The sequence below is a fragment of the Meles meles genome, chromosome 5 (genome assembly GCF_922984935.1).
Source record: "Meles meles chromosome 5, mMelMel3.1 paternal haplotype, whole genome shotgun sequence".
Taxonomy (NCBI): domain Eukaryota; kingdom Metazoa; phylum Chordata; class Mammalia; order Carnivora; family Mustelidae; genus Meles; species Meles meles.
Window position 1 is genome coordinate 50336880 of NC_060070.1, and position 14386 is coordinate 50351265.

Below are 14386 nucleotides of genomic sequence, written 5' to 3' on the forward strand. Positions count from 1 at the left end.
CCCAGATGTGGACCCTCAACTCTGTGGTCAACTAATCTTCACCAAAGGAGGAAAAAAAATATCCAATGGAAAAAAGATAATGAATGTTACTGGGAAAATTGGATAGCTATATACAGAAGAATGAAACTTGACCATTCTTTTTTTTTTTTTTAAAGATTTTATTTATTTATTTGACACAGAGAGAGAGAGATCACAAGTAGGCAGAGAGGCAGGCAGAGAGAGAGAGAGGAGGAAGCAGGCTTCCCGCTGAGCAGAGAGCCCGATGCGGGGCTCGATCCCAGGACCCTGAGACCATGACCCGAGCCAAAGGCAGCGGCCCAATCCACTGAGCCACCCAGGCGCACCAAAACTTGACCATTCTTTTACACCATACACAAAGATAAACTCTAAATGGATGAAAGACCTCAATGTAAGATAGGAATCCATCAATATCCTAGAAGAAAAATAGGCAGTAACCTCTTCAACATCGGCCATAGCAACTTCTTTCAAGATGTCTCCAAAAGCAAGGAAAACAAAAGCGAAAATGAACTTTTGGGACTTCATCAAGATAGAAACATTTTGCACAGCAAAGGAAACAACAAAACAAAGAGGCAACCCACAGAATGGGAGGAGATATTTGCAAATGACACTACAGATAAAGGGCTGCTATCCAAGATCTCTAAAGAACTTCTCAAACTCAACACCCATAAAACAAATAATCAAGTCAAAAAATGTGCAGAAGGGGCGCCTGGGTGGCTCAGTGGTTTAAGCTGCTGCCTTCAGCTCAGGTCATGATCTCGGGGTCCTGGGATCGAGTCCCGCGTCGGGCTCTCTGCTTGGCGGGGAGCCTGCTTCCTCCTCTCTCTCTCTCTCTCTGCCTGCCTCTCTCCCTACTTGTGATCTCTATCTGTCAAATAAATAAAATCTTTAAAAAAAAAAAATGTGCAGAAGACATGAGCAGACACTTCTCAAAAGAAGACATACAAATGTCTTAATAGACACATGAAAAAATGTTCAACATCATTTGCCATCAGGGAAATTCAAATCCTTATCTTTTGTTCTTACCACAAGCGGGCACTTTCCCACCCTACAGAGAAAATGGGCCAGCCTCAGAGTATGAGGAAGGAGCTTCCAGCCTGGGGTGGGGAGAATATCTGGTTATGAGAGAGTCAGCCTGTGGAGAGTCTTCACCAGGCAAGGAAGCCAGGGATCCCCTCAGAGATAGCAACAGAGTAGGGAGAGAGGACAGCACTCTGCATCCTGCCCTCACTAGCATCCCAGAGCCTGGTCACACATGGGCACACTACTTGCCCCTTGTGTTCTGTCAACACTTCCATATACTTGTTCTAAAATGGTATCAGAATTAGAAAGTCAATGCAAGGTCATCTGGGCTACAGCCAAAAAAAAAAATTTTTTTTTTTTTTTTTTTTTTTTTTCACAAGAAGAGTAGAAATAAATACCTGGAGGACAGGAAACTTCAGTTTCCTTCATTTATCTGAACAAAGACAAACTTCATCTAGGACCATGTATCCTGTGACGCCTCTGTGGAAAGGCCAACCCCTAATTCTGCACGAAATCCTGTCAGGGGCTCCTGGGTGGCTCAGTCTGTTAAGCGTCTGCTTTTGGCTCAGGTCATGATCCCAGGATCCCAGGATCCCAGGGTGGAGCTGTGCTTCAGGCTCCCTGCTCAGTGAGGAGTCTGCTTCTCCCTCTCCTGCGGCCCCTCGCCTGCACTCATTCTCTCTCAAATAAATACAATCTTAAAATCAATCAATTAATCAATCAATCAATAAATCCTGTCAGTCAAGGGCATGTCTAGAAAAAATCTGCCTGTGTGAACAAACTTCATTCCTAAAATCCAAGTGTTGCAAGGTAGGGAACTTAGAATGGGTGGTAGCAATAAAGGATATCTTCTTTTTTTGAAAGAGTGAATAATATTTAGTTTTACTTAATGAGTATTAATGTCCTGGCTGAAACATAGAATATCTGCCAATTAAACAATATTCTAATAAGAAGAAAGATGTTATCTGTACACATATAACCTAACCGGTTCAACAAAGATCTCTTTATAGATCCAAATTCACAAATAGGCCTAAACTGGCAGTGCCTATTATTCATTCATTTAGGCTACATTCCCCATTTTACAAACATCTTTATTTATGGGAAGAGCTTCAGGGTTTCAGAATATCTTTTGTACCGGTTTCCTGATCCTGGAGCAGCAGAGTTCCCTTGCTGTCCATCAAATGACATTTACTTGCAGCTACAGGGCATTCTGTAGGGCTAGTTTCCTACTCCATAGTTAAATACATATAAAGACATAATGCACACAGGATAATCCCCTGGGAACCATATATGCCCTCCAATCTTACCAAACTATAACTTCTTACTGTTCCTCAAATAAAGTATTCGAATCCCTATCTCTGTTCCCACTACCCTTCCCCCTTTTTTTATCTCTTAGTTTCTCTCATCTGGAATTCTATAGACACTTCTATCCAAATATTTCAAGGGCCAGGCAAAGTCCCATCTCTCTACTAAAGGACAAAGTCTTTCCTGACTATTCTACCCGATGGTCATCTAGGCACTGACCCTCTTTAACCTTTATCAAGCATTTGGCTCTAATCTTTTTGCTGCCTAATTCTGTTAATTAGCTTTTCACAAGTTTTTGAGCTATCTTCCAATTAGTTATAAGTTCCTTAAAGGCACATTCTTATATTCTGGTTTGGTATATTCCTCATGCATCCACCTAGTAGACACTCTACCTGTCCTCGCTTTGAAAAGTAACAGTTAATCCAAACTTGACCCAACATGTATATTTAATGTTCTTTACAGATTTTTCTAGAACAATGTTTATACATCCTTTGTATAAACATGGATTTTTAAAAATTATTAGTCACCATACAGTACATCATTAGTTTTTGATGTAGTGTTCCATGATCCATTGTGTATAACACCCAGTGCTCCATGCAAGACATGCCCTCCTTAATACCGATCACCAGGGTCACCCATCTGAAACCCTCAGTTTGCTTCCCAGAGTCCATGGTCTCTCATGGTTCATCTCCCACTCTGATTTCCATCCCCCCTCATTTTTCCCTTTTTTCTCCTAATGTCCTCCATGCTATTCCTTATGTTCCACAAATAAGTGAAACCATATGATAACTGTCTTTCTCTGCTTGACTTATTTCACTCAGCATAATCTCCTCCAGTCCCAACCATGTTGGTGCAAAAGTTGGGTATTCATCCTTTCTGATGGCTGAGTAATATTCCATTGTGTATATGGACCATATCTTCTTTATCTGTTTGTCTGTTGAAGGGCATCTTGGCTCTTTCCACCATTTGGCTATTGGGGACATTGCTGCTATGAACACTGGAGTACATGTGGCCCTTCTTTTCACTATATCATATCTTTGGGGTAAATGTCCAGTAATGCAAATGTTGTTTCATAGGGTAGCTCTATTTTTAACTTTTTCTGCTAGCCCAACCAAGTCTTTGAGATTTTGATATCAGAACTCATCAGCTGACTGTGTCCCAGCCATAAGACTGCAGTTGTTCATCATATAGGAGCGCAACTTCAATATCATTAATACAATTTGGATCATCCCTCTTCTGATTTTTCGCAAAACATTCATCCACGATGCTCTTTCTTTAGCAAGTTCCTTTTCATCTAGTTTGTTCAGGTCTTCCTCAAGATCAGTTGTTGTTCCCTGTTGAATTTGTTCTATCTTTTCTGCTGAACTCTGTCTCCACAAGTAACCTTGTAAAAAACTGAATAACTTCTCTAGCTACCTCAGGGACACTTGTTCCAGGTAATTCTTGTGTCGTAAGTTATTCTTTAATTGTTCAGCAAATGATGTGTTGGCGACTTTTCCCCTTCATTTCACTCTCATGGATAGTAGCTGGAGGTTGGAATTCCATTTCTTCGTAGTGCACATCATTCTCACATACACTTTAGGGTAAATCAGCGGAAATCTGATGAAAATGTGTTAGTCACTTAATGATTTCCTACTGGGAGTGGAGGTAGAGACAGGAAGCTCCTGGATACGGCTTGCAGGACTGAATCTGGGGTTGGGTCTCCATAAAGGATGTTTTATTTTGTCTACCATTCTAGGGCTTACATCGGTCCACTGGGCTAGTCAGTTTGCTGATATAGTTAATACTGTTTCTCTATAAGAAACATAAGACCTTCTTTCCAGGACGATAACTTTTATTCATGCATTCAGACAATATTTACCAAGTATCAGCTATAGACCAGGCATTATATTATGCACTGGGAATACAGTAATGAACAAAACTAATAAATGGCTTTGCATTCTGGCAACTGGTATTATAATGGAGAGAGAGGGAGATAAGTAGTAAAAAAAAGCAAAACAAAACAAAAACATACCTAACTCAATTATAGAGAATGTTAGAAGGATAAATCCTACAAAAAACAATAAAGCAACAAAGAAGAGGATTATGATATAGAGGGGCAAGGGGATTATGATTTTAAATATGTTATTTAAAGAAGGTCTTACTAGGAAAATGACTATTTGAACAAACATAAGAAGATGAGGAAACAAGTCTAGTGACTACTGAAGAAAAAGCATTCTGGAAGAGGGAACAGCAGCCCAAGGGCCGTAAGGTAGGAGTGTGCCTACTGCCTTCAAGATGGCTACATACAGCAGGAAACCTATTCTCCAAGGACTTGCGCATTTCCTCTGAATTAGATGGGAGTCAGTTGGAAGGTATCAAACAGAGGAGCAAAGTACCCTAACTCATACTGGAGCAAATCGTTCTCGCTATCCTATAAAGAACAGAATATGTAAGGACAAGAGTGGAAGCAGAGAGAACAGTGAGGAAATAATTGCACTGATCCAAGGTGATGTAGGTGCTGGTGGTAAGGACCGAAGTCTAGCTATATCTTGAAAGTGGAATCAACAGAACTTTCCGGTTAGATAGTCTTCATCTCCTCCCTAAAATATTGTGTAATGCCACCACACATATCTTAAATGTGGGATGCCTGGGTGGCTCAGCTGTTTGGGCGGCTGCCTTCGGCTCAGGTCATGATCCCAGTGGCCTGGGATCGAGTCCCACATTGGGCTCCTTGCTCGGCAGGGAACCTGCTTCTCCCTCTGCCTCTGCCTGCCACTCTGTCTGCCTGTGCTTGCTTGCTCTCTCTCTGACAAATAAATAAATCTTTAAAAAAAAAAAAGTATCTTAAATGTAAACTTAAATTTCAATTGCCAAATCTAATATCAAATTGTTGATAATTTTAAAAAATCCTATGATGGTATCATGATATCTATTTATCTGTGGATTTATGTTATTAGCTACATTTTAGGACAAATATTAACTTCCATTTCCATTAATTCCAGATTATATATAAAATTTAAAAAATTGGGAAATATTCTTGTACATTCATATCATAGGATATTACTAAAAGAAAATTTTGATTTTTATTTATAAAGGGTTTAAATGACTTAGGAAATTGCCTGAGAAAGGTAGGTGGAAAAAAGAGTACAAAATTATAAATTTTGTTATACAAAATATTTGTTATACAAATATGCCAAATGATAATAGTAATTAACTTGTTATACTTTTCAAATAGATTAAAGTGAGAATATTATTTTCCTTTGTTAGTAACATTAAAAAAAAAAAACACTGTGGCAAGATTCACAAGCAAAAGCTTCCATCTATGGTTGCTTTCCATTTATCCAACAAGATGAGATGGAGGCAATGTTCTAGGTTTACTGAGGCAGATCAGAGTCCCACCAAAGGCAACATGCTAGAGTCTTCACAAATATGCTGCCCCAGCATCCCTAACTCTTCTCCAAAGGTGTCTCTTCACACCACCCCATTCTCCACCACCAAACTCCTATTCTTCTCCAGAGTAGGTCTAGCTTGTCCATGCCAGTGCTCCATGACTGATAATTGTTTCCCTCATTTTTTTTTTTTTAAACTGAATAGAGACTCTGGAACAAAGCTTCTGTTGGATCCTCTGCTCCACTTGATGGAAATCCAACTGTGTTCTTGCCTCTTGCAGTAGCAAGAATGTGAACAACCATCCATAACCCCCTTCTCATTTCACCCGTGACTACAGGGGCTTTCTGACTTTATTCTCTCAAATATTATCTATCTAATTTAGTAGATTTCTAATAACAGTGAAATATTAATTCCATATATAGATACACTCTCTATGAACAGCCAATAAACATTACTTTACTAAAAAACTAAGTAATGTAATTGCTAATACATTTCACTCTTCAATACAATATATTCTCTTTCTGGCAGTAAAAGGGGACAAGTAGAGCAGAATGAAAGAAAACAAGAAAGAGGAAGGGTGAAGAACCATGGAGAGCATCCCAAAGTTATTTTAACTACTCTGGGAAGAGAGCATCAGTTAAAAATCCTCCAAAATGTCATGGCAAGAAAAACAGAATACTTTTGTTTCCTGTGTCATTCAACACCTAGTAGTCCTAGGAGCCCCTGAACTATAGTGTAAGAATCCCTGATTGAAGCAAAGTAAGAAAGAGTATAGCTGTGTCTTCTTAATTTCAATTAGTGCCATTCATCATGTATTTTTAGCCCTCTTTCTAGCACAATTATTACATTAAACCACACAGCTTCGGGGCGCCTGGGTGGCTCAGTGGATTAAGCCGCTGCCTTCGGCTCAGGTCATGATCTCAGGGTCCTGGGATCGAGCCCCGCATCGGGTTCTCTGCTCCGCGGGGAGCCTGCTTCCTCCTCTCTCTCTGCCTGCCTCTCTGCCTACTTGTGATCTCTCTCTCTGTCAAATAAATAAATAAATAAAATCTTTTAAAAAAAAAAAAAAAGAAAGAACACAGCCTCACTTTAAAAAAAAAAAAAAAAAAAAAAAAAAAAAACCCCACACAGCTTCTTTAGCCAATGAATTGTAGGAAGGATGTCATTTCCAAGTGGTAACTTTTAAGAAACTCTATCATGCCTTCCCTTTCTGTCTGCCACAGCAAACAGATTGTGAGGTACCAGATAGCCTGGGTCCAAGAGTGATGGCAAGGCAGAGCTACAATCTCCTCCCTCCTCCACAGGCATTAGTGAGAACTAAAATTTCATTGTTTAGGGATGCCCCGGTGGCTTGGTTGGTTTAACATCTGCCTTTGGCTCAGGTCATAATCCCAGAGTCTGGGGTCAAGTCCTGCACAGGGCTCCTTGCTCGGGGGGGGGGGGGAGCCTGCTTCTCCCTCTGCCTGCCTTTCCCCCTGCTTGTGCATACTCTCTCTCTCTGACAAATTAATAAAAAAGCTTTAAAAAAAGCAAAAAACTAAAAATTAATAAAATTTCATTGTTTAAAGCTACTGATATCTTTCAGAGTTATTTGTTACCATGGCAAAACCTAACCTGATTGATACTGATACTGGTTTAACGTAATAGCATATGCTAATGTGAAAATTAAAAGGAAATCCCATTTAGAATGAAGTCAGGAGATTCCCAGTGGGAGCTCTCATACCCTAACACTGTTGTCAATTACAGATCCAATAGGAAGAGATGGCCCTTGCACTTAGGCACTATTTTGCTATCCCAGTAGGAAGAAAAGCTTTCCTCCTTTCCCAGGTAACAGCTCAGCCAATGAAAAGTCACTATACTTCAAAATGCCACTTAGACAAACCATAAGTGACTCTTAATCTCACAAAACAAACTGAGGGTTGCTGGGGGGAGGGGAGTTGGGAGAGGGGGAGTGGGATTATGGACATTGGGGAGGGGATGTGTTATGGGAGGTGCTGTGAAGTGTGTAAACCTGGCGATTCACAGACCTGTACCCCTGGGGATAAAAATACATTATATGTTTATAAAAAATAAGAAATAAAAAAATTAAAAAAAAATGCCACTTAAACTCAATGGAATTTTTGTTTATATCAGACTTCCTAATGTCCCCCTTTCCTCTTTAAGTGTTCCTCTGCTTTGTTCTGTGGACTTGCCTACAGTTCTGCTGTAACTTACTTGTTCCAGATTGCAATTCTCTGGTATCCCCAAATAAACCTAGCTTTTGCTAGTAAAACAACTGGCAGTTTTATTTTTTAAGGTTAATTCTGGTTTCCTCTAGAATTTCCAATAATTGAGAACAAACAAATCAGAAACCATGAACAAAGACTAACAAATTCACAAGAAGTGTAAAGTGTAAACATTGCAAGCCTGAGACTGATACCCTTAAAAAACGTCTGCTTGGAAGTTTGCCTTTGGCCAGAGTCTAGGAATTCAGATTTCTGGAGGGTTCCCAGCATTTCCTAAATAATGAGTGTTTTCCAGTGCCTGAACTGAGAGGTACAAACAATGTAATTTTAGATAAAACCCGCTTCCCGGGCGCCTGGGTGGCTCAGTGGGTTAAGCCGCTGCCTTCGGCTCAGGTCATGATCTCGGGGTCCTGGGATCGAGTCCCGCATCGGGCTCTCTGCTCAGCAGCGAGCCTGCTTCCCTCTCTCTCTCTCTGCCTGCCTCTCTGTCTACTTGTGATTTCTCTCTGTCAAATAGATAAATAAAATCTTTAAAAAAAAAAACAAAAAAACCCTGCTTCCCTTCTGGTAGCCTAAAATTTGAGTACATGTTAGGTAAAGAGTGAGTACATGACCAGCCCTCCAAAACACCCAGAGTGACAAGTTTTTAATGAGCTTCTGTGGTAGACAAGATTTTTTTTTAATTTTTTTTTTAATATTTTATTTATTTGACAGAGAGAAATCACAACTAGGCAGAGAGGCAGGCAGAGAGAGAGGAGGAAGCAGCTCCCCGCGGAGCAGAGAGCCCGATGCGGGGCTCAATCCCAGGACCCTGGGATCATGACCTGAGCCGAAGGCAGAGGCTTTAACCCACTGAGCCACCCAGGTGCCCCTGTGGTAGACAAGATTTTGTAGGTATTGTCACAACTTCTGGCTAGGAAATTTAGTGCATCCTTTGTGAGTCACTGGAAAAGGATGCTTGGAAGCTTGTGGCTTGTTTCCTACAGACTTTGCTTCATGCACCTTTTTCTCTTTGCTGATTTTGCTTTACATCCTTTCACTAATAATAAATCATCACCATGAGTATAACTAAATCCTCTGAATTTCCCAAGAAATCATCAAACTTCAGGGGTAGTCTTAGAAACCTCCAACATGGTAAGAAATCAATGGCAGAGTCAGAAAACAAAAAAGAAGTACTAGAATTGCAAATATGGAATATAAAATTGTTCCACGTAAAATGACCAAAGAAATAAATGATAGACTCACACATTTGAAGAGGAAGAAAATACCTTCCAAGGAAGAATAGGCAGGTTTGAAAAACAACCAAATGAAATTTCTAAAACGGAAAAAAATTTAAAGAGATAATGGCTGAGAATTTTTCAGAATCAAGTAGATGATTCCACAGACTTGGAAAGCATATTATATACCAAAGTATTAAAAACAAAACAAAAATCAATTGACAAGACATAATTTAGTGAAACAGTGTATCACAGAGCTTAGATCTTCAAAGTAGCTAGAGAAAAAAGGTAGATCTTTTATAAAGAACTAACAGATGGGTACACCCTGAAAAAAAAATCATGAAAATGAGTGAATTTTAAATGTTTTCAAATAACCAAAAAGATTTTCACTATCAGTGGATCTTTGCTAAAGGAATTTTTAAAAAGCATACTTTAAAGAGAGGAAATCCTCTCAAAAGCTAATTTTAGATACAAGGAACATATAAAATGGTAAATGTTTCTGTGAATCTAAAGTATTTCTGTATATGATAATAATAATCTGTGAGATTATAATAGGATAAAACTAAAATACACCATAGGTATCAGACAAGTTGTGGTAATATAGTTAAAATCTTTCCGGTTTGGTTTAGTTACTTAACTTGATTCTTTGTCAAGCTAAATAACTTGGTAAAATTTAAGACTAATTACTAAAAACAAACCAAAAAACCTCCAAGACTCTAAACCTTCTAAGCCAAAGAAAAGAAAAACAAACACAAAACTAAAAGAAGAAAAAAAAAAAAAGAGAGAAAGAGGGGAGGAGCAAGCAAAGAATAAAAGAATATAAGTGGATTAAATAGAAATTCAAATATACGATGGTAGAAACAAATTTACTATAATCATAACAAATATTAATAGATTAAACTTGTCCTGCAAGAGACAAATTACAAGTAACTGGATATAAAGTAAAATTTAGGTATGTTATTTACAGGGGATATTCCTAAAGGGCAATAAAAATGTTGAATTGTAATTACACTCACATACCAGGGACTATTAACCAAAACCAGAAACCAGAAAATCCCACATTTAGAAGAAATAAATACCTATTCCAAAATTAAAGAAGATCCTTATGAAATGGTAAATGGTAAACATGATACTTAACAATGAAGATAAAAAAAATTCTAAGTTTGCATGCACCTAGTGAAACAGCCTTAAAATACATAAGGCAAAAATAAACATAATTTAGCAAGCAAAAAGTGGTATTTTAAACGTATTTATATATTGTCATGTTAACTTGATAGCTTGTCCCTTATCCAAGACTGTTTTTATTATTTTAGGAAACATGAAATATATTGTAATTTTTCCATTTTAACATAACAGAAAATAGGTTTCTGGTTAGGAGTTATTTTCGCACAGAATATCAGATTTTTATAAAACTAAATACTTACTAAATACAAGACACCAACATTTTGTTCAAAAATACATATACACACGTGATAAAATTATTTTTATCACATGAACAAAGGAAAGGTAATTTAGATCAGCCCTCCTAAAGATAAACCTTAAAAAATAGGAAAAAACTACTCACAAAAAGAGCTAACATTTAGTGGTAGGGAGCCTCAAAGATAGCCCGTTATGATTTCTGCCTTCTGGTAGTCATACCCTGAAGAGAAATTAAAAAGTACTTTGAATACATAAAAAGGAAAACACAACTTAACTAAATTTGTGGGATGCAGCAAAAGCAGTACATGGAGAAAAATTTATAGCACTGAATGCATATATTAGAAAAGAAGTTCTATAATCAATTATTATCAATTATCTAAGTTTCTACTTTAGGAAACTAAAAAAAAGAAGAGCAAACTAAATCCGAAGTAAGAAGAAAGGAATAACAGAATTAGAGAAAGCAGAAAGAGTCAATTATCATACGGTTTCACTTACTTGTAGAGCATTAGGAATAACACGGAGGACATTGGGAGGAGAGGAGGAGTGAGTTGGGTGAAATCAGATGGGGGAGACAAACCACAAGAGACTGCGGACTCTGAGAAACAAATAGGGTTTTGGAGGGGAGGTAGGTAGGGGGGTTGGGTGAGCCTGGTGGTAGGTATTAAAAGGGGTATATATTGCATGGAGCACTGGGTGTGGTGCATAAACAATGAATTTTGGATCACTGAAAAAAAATTTTTTTAATAAGTAATAAACATGAAAAAAAAAGAATTAGAGCAGAAATAGAAGAAATTAAAAACAGTTAATCAATAGAGAAAAATCATGGAACCCAAAACTGACTCTTTGAAAAGATAAAATCAATAAGCCTTTAGTCAGACTAAGGAAAAAAAGAGAGGACACAAATTACTATAGTAGAAAAAAAAAAAGAAAGGACATAACTATAGATTCTATAGACATTAAAAGGATACTAAAGAACTACTGTGAACATCTCAATGCTCATGAATTTGATAAACTAGGTGAAATGGGCCAATTTCTTAAAAAACACAATTTGCCAAAACTCACACAAGAAAAAACAGGGTGCTTGGGTGGGTCAGCCGGTTAAGCATCTGCCTTCAGCTCAGATCATGAGCCTAGGATCCTGGGATTCAGCCCTGCGTTGGGCTCCCTGCTCAGTGGGGAGTCTGCTTCTCCCTCTGCCTTCCCCAGCTGTCATGCTCTCTCTCTCTCTCTCTCCCTCTCAAAGTAAAACCTTAAAAAAAAAAAAAAAAGAATAAACAACCTGAATAGGTTTCTATCTATTAAAGAAATTGAATCAATAATTCATTACCTTCCAAATGGGTTCCCAGGCCCACAGGGGTTCACTGGTGAATTCTACCAAATATTTAAGGAAGAAATTATATGAATTTTCTACAAGCTCTTTCAGAGGAGAGAAGCAGAGGGAATACTTCCTAACTCATACTATGAGGCCAGCATTACCCTAATATCAAAACCAAAGATATTTCAGGAGAACAAATATCTCTCATGAATATAGATGTGAAAATCTTCAGTAAAATAATAGCAAATCAAATTCAACAATGTATTAAAGGAATTGTACACCACCACTAAGTGAGCTTTATCGCAAGTAGTCAAGGCTGGTGCAACATTCAAAAATCAATGTAACCAATCACATCAACAGGCTACAAAAGAAAATTCACATGACCATTATTAATAGATCCAGAGAAAGCAACTGACAAAATCTAACATCTATTCATGATAAAAAAAACTCTCAGGAAACTAAGAATAAAGAGGAACTTCCTCAACTTGGAGTATCTATAAAAAAACCTACAGCAAGTCACCTGGGTGGCAGAGTAGGTTGAGATGGAAAAACTTCTGCACTATGAAAGACAGTATGGAAAATGAGAAGACAAGACACAGACTGAGAAAAAAAATATTTGCAAAAGACATCTGATAAAGGACTGCTATACAAACTATATGAAGAATTCTTAAAATTAACTTAACTTTAAGAAAACAAACAACCCAATTTAAAAAATAAGCCAAAGACATCTCATCAAAGACGGTATCAGGAGCGCCTGGGTGGCGCAGTGGGTTAAGCCTCTGCCTTCGGCTCAGGTCATGATCCCAGAGTCCTGGGATCAAGCCCCGCATGGGGCTCTCTGCTCAGCAGTGAGCCTGCTTCCTCCTCTCTCTCTGCCTGCCTCTCTCCCTACTTGTGATCTGTCTGTCAAATAAATAAATAAAATCTTTAAAAAAAAAAAAAAGATGGTATCAGCTTGCAAATAAGCATATGAAAAGATATTACACATCATGTGTCATCACAGAAATGTAAATGAAAAGAACAATTACATACTACTCCATACCTATTAGAATGGCCAAAATCTGGAACACTGACAACTCCAAACTCTGGTAAGGAAGTAGAGCAACAGAACTTCCATTTACTGCTGAAAGGAATGCAAAATGGTATAGCCAATTTGGAAGACAGTTTGGCAGCTTCTTACAAAACTCAATATATTCTTACCATCAATACATCAAACATGCTCCTTGGGGAGTTGAAAACCTCTACACAGATTAGAGCAGCTTTATTCATAATTGCCAAAATCTGGAAGTGATCAAGATGACCTACAGTAGGTAATGAATAAACTGTGGTACTTCCATACAGTAGAATAATTCTAGGCACTGAAAAGAACTGGAGGAATTTTTCTAAGTGAAAGAAACTAATCTGAAAAGGCTACCTGCTTTATAACTCCAACTATATAATGTTCTGGAAGAGGCAAAACTATTGAGACAATTAGAAGATCAGTGACAGCTAGGGATTATGGTAGGGGACAGGTGAATAGGAGTACAGAAGATTTTTAGGGCAATGAAAATACTCTATGATAGTATTATGATGGATACTTGTCATCATACATTTGTTCAAATGTATAGAATGTATACCACCAAGACTGAACTGTATGTAAACTACAGACTTTGGGTGATTATTATTATGGCGTGTCAGTGTAGGTTCATTATTTTTAAAAATTTACCAGTCTTGTGGGGGATGCTGATAATGAGGGAGACTGCATGTATGGGGGCAAGGGCTATATAGGAAATGTCTATACATTCCCCTCAATTTTGCTGTGAACCTAAACGAGATCCAAGAGGCTTAATTTTTTAAAAGGTCTATTGAAATCTAAAAAAAGAAAAGAAAAGGGGTTGGGAGCAAAGTCTACTAGATTCAGTCCTGAAGACTCTAAGACTACATTTGTAATTACCAAGCAAGTCACATAGTGAGGGCATGTCCTATATAACTTATACCACAGAAGCCAGCATGATAGGGGCGCCTGGTGGCTCACTTGTTAAACATCTGCCTTCGGCTCAGATCATGATCCAAGGGTCCTGGGGTCAAGCCCCACATCAGGCTCCCTTCTCTTCGGGAAGCCTCTCTCTCCCTCACCCACTCCCCCTGCTTGCGTTCCCTCTCTCACTGTGTCTCTCTCTGTCAAATAAGTAAATAAAATCTTTTAAAAAAATAAAATTAAAGAAATAAAAAGCCAGTATGATATTCTAAACACCAAGCAATAGATATCATGAAGAATCAGAGAGAGTTAAAAGAATCATCAAAGTACAGCCCTAAAACTCTGGACTGTATCAGCACCATAAAGCAATTAGGAAATCTATTTTAGAATTCAAACCCTTTGGAATTTTTTTCTTGAAGCTCATTTACTAAATTCTACTCTTGTGTATTCTTAATTCAATTTTTATTAAGAATTATGCTGCCACACCAGCAGTACATTTGCTTAAAGAAAATTATACAATTTTTACATTTTAGTG

The 14386-nt window shown here is 38.0% G+C and overlaps 1 pseudogene; it reads right to left on the reverse strand.

The window, feature by feature from the left end:
* Window positions 1-3479: 3479 nt before the first annotated feature.
* LOC123941290 lies at window positions 3480-3911 on the reverse strand (annotated as a pseudogene).
* Between the last annotated feature and the right edge of the window lie 10475 nt (window positions 3912-14386).